This window comes from Mytilus californianus, unplaced genomic scaffold (assembly GCF_021869535.1).
Source record: "Mytilus californianus isolate M0D057914Y unplaced genomic scaffold, xbMytCali1.0.p SCAF_4, whole genome shotgun sequence".
Classification (NCBI taxonomy): Eukaryota; Metazoa; Mollusca; class Bivalvia; order Mytilida; family Mytilidae; genus Mytilus; species Mytilus californianus.
This window is the reverse complement of record NW_026262690.1, coordinates 122,634,864-122,638,161: the sequence shown is the minus strand read 5'-3', so window position 1 is coordinate 122,638,161 and position 3,298 is coordinate 122,634,864.

The window sequence follows — 3,298 nt, the reverse complement described above, 5'->3', positions numbered from 1 at the left end:
GGGGTAATGCAAATTTGTAATTGTAATGCATGGTAATGCATTACATTTTTCCAAGTAATTGCATGTAATGTGTAATGCAGCAATTTTTGCATTACATGTAATTGTAATTTAGTGCATTACTTCGGCAAAAAGTTGTGTAATTTCATGAATTTACATGGCATTTCTTTTTTCACATACTATATATCTTTAACAGATTGTTGGAGATTTAACTAAAGCAGAATTTAAGATTTCTTGATTAACTAAGAACATAATCATTTGCATATTGATTTTCTATTTTCTATTTATTTTTCACACTTTGCATAAATGACTAGAGGGAATTTGGAGATTAAGCCTTGCCCCAGGTAGAACTTGAAAAAAAAATGGTATAAATACTAGAATGACCAAATTACAATTCTAAATGAATAACACAACACTGTTTATCAGATTGAGTTCTTTTTTTTTTATTTCATACATTTTCCTGCATTAAAAGATTGATATTTGAAAAGTATTACTGAATACCTTAAATAACAATAAAACACTAATTACTTTGTTTTACAATCAATCTTTTCACCATTTTGACACTTGGTCATAGATTAAGCTCTATGTTTATTATATAATTTAGGAAAGAAATTCTCATTAAATATTTTGTATGAAATTAAAAAAAAACAAATGTATGTTTATGAAAGTAAAGTTAACATCAAGTTAAAATAGGTATAAAACTTCATCTCTGTAATTTTTTTTGGAGAAAACACAGAGATGTATACCTTGAAACATAGAATGCGCATGAAGGATGAAACCCTTATGATGTGAAAATGTGATCGTTGTATTGAATAGACTTTTTACATGTATACTTAAATTCAATACTAGGAACAGTTACTGCATAAGCTAGAATCTTTTGTTACTTCGTGTTGTTTTTCAAAATGTTTGGTTTTTTCTTCACTTGATAATAAAATTTACAAATTTAATGTGTAATTCAATGCATTACTTTGCAAAAGTAATTGCAATTTAATGCATTACTTTGATAAGTGCATGTAATTGTAATTGTAATTTAATGCATGTTTTAGTCAAAGTAATTGTAATATAATGCATTACATTGCAATGTAATTCGCCCCATGTCTGTTTCCAAATAAAACTGTAAATTTGTCTCCAAATATTTATATGATTCAAATATATTTGTTTTGTGTGTTGGAATTCGGATTAGGGTTGGTATTGTGACAAAATATTTGATATAAGTTTATAACAAACTAAGTCGGAAACTATAATTTCACTTCTAGAGGAACCTATGTCAATATTATAACGTAGAGTTGGGTATTGTCAATAATAATTTCAGTAATCTGCTAAGACAATATTAATACAAATGAATAAATATATATTTCTAGTAAGAACAAATCTCTAATCATATATGAATCAAATTAACATCCGAGGCAAACTTTAGACATAATATAAACATTTGTTTGTATACAACTCGACAATTAGCCTTTCTTTAGTTCGATATTTGGCTACAATATGCAAGAAAGTTACGGTTGCCATAGCATCAACGAGTACTTCTATATACGCTTGAGATAAAGCTTGCTCGCCAAAATACGAACCTCTCCTTAAGTAGGTTCATGACTTTAAAAACTTTGAAATGTTAAATAAAACTTAGATAATTAATATATTGCTGTTTTCATATTTAGAAATGAATTGAAAATGCATGCACTACTGGACAAAAACACAACTGGCTATAGGTTGCACTTTGTAAATACAGCTGTTTCACAAACCACGTCTCTTTTGTGTAGATATATAATATTCATAGATATTTTGTTTTGTTTAACTACCGGTTCCCATATATGATCTCTATGTTTAATCTCGTAGAGATATAACTTGGGAATGTTACCAATATAGATACACATGGATAGCGGTCAAGGTGAATTCTGAGGAAGACCCAAAGTGAAGGGAGAGATAGTACAGAATTTTAGTATAAGTTTAAACTCTTAGAAGTTCCGGGCATATAAATGTTGAAAATATGCAGCACAGCCCTATATTTTTCCCTTGGAAACAAATAGTAGTGCATATGAGCTTTCCGTTCTAGGATATATTTTTTGGCAAAACTTCATAGTATAAGTGGTACAGTTTTAACTGTAAAAGGAGTTTCTATGAAACACTGCATTGTCTATACATACAGAAGTGCAACCTATACCAGTTACAGTCTTTGTACGACTGTCTTAATCGATGGAGGACTGAAAATGAAAAAGTAAAATCACAAAAATGACTGCAAGATCAAATGATAATAGCTGTTAAGGTTGTGACAGTTGCCTTGTTTTGTTGTTATAGTTACTTTATGTCTGTCCCAACACTTTAAAAAATTTTGACAGTTGATAAAATTTTGTAACAATTATTTAAATGTTGTATCATGTAATGTTTATTACAACTTTTCAAAGGTTGTCACAGTCTATACATGTTGAAAACAAACATTTAAAAGAATGTTACAATAGTAAATGTTTAATACAAATATGTTAGCGTTGCAACCGGCAAAGATGTTTTGTCTACAAGGTTGGTTATAGTTTTGAAATAACCCATCATAAATGATCTATATTATTATCATTTATTGTTTTATTTTTTGTAGACTGTTGTATGTCTTTTCGTCGTTTTCGGTTTATTGCCATGGCACTGTCGCTTCATTTTCAATTTGTGCGTTTGACTATCTTGTATCTTCCGTCTTTCTTTTTTTCTGTGTTTTCAATGTCGTATACTACCTGTTTTCATCATACCAGAAGCTTCCATTTAAACTCTTAAAAAATGAGGTTTAAAATCATTGCAAGAGATATTTAGTTCATTTAAATCTATTTTTGTAAAAGTTTTGATAATTGATGGGGAAGTAAACTTGATTGTTACAAAGTTTAATGATTCGTCGGTTCAACTGAAGTATATTTATAAAATATGACCACCTACAGTATTTAACCTAACTGATTTCATTTAAAATACTACTATATGTCGGAATACAATATCCATAAGTGACATTTTCCGATGTTAAAGCCGTTCAACTTCGGGTCCTATAATTTTTTAAAGACAAATCTGCCTAGTTAAACGAAATTATTTCTTCACCAAAAACGATTTACCGTCTTTAAGTTTTTTGGCAAACCGTCGGAAACTTGATCTTACAAAAAATCGTAGAAGGTCAAATACAGTTGTCAGTCCACAATATAAGCTGCGCTGGAAACTGTATTCAGTGAGTAGAAATATACGATATCTAAAGCATATCTATCAAGTTGCGGATCCAGGATTTGGAAGGGAAAATGTGCATATTCTTTCTTTCTACAGTTATGAATCGCCGTTCTAT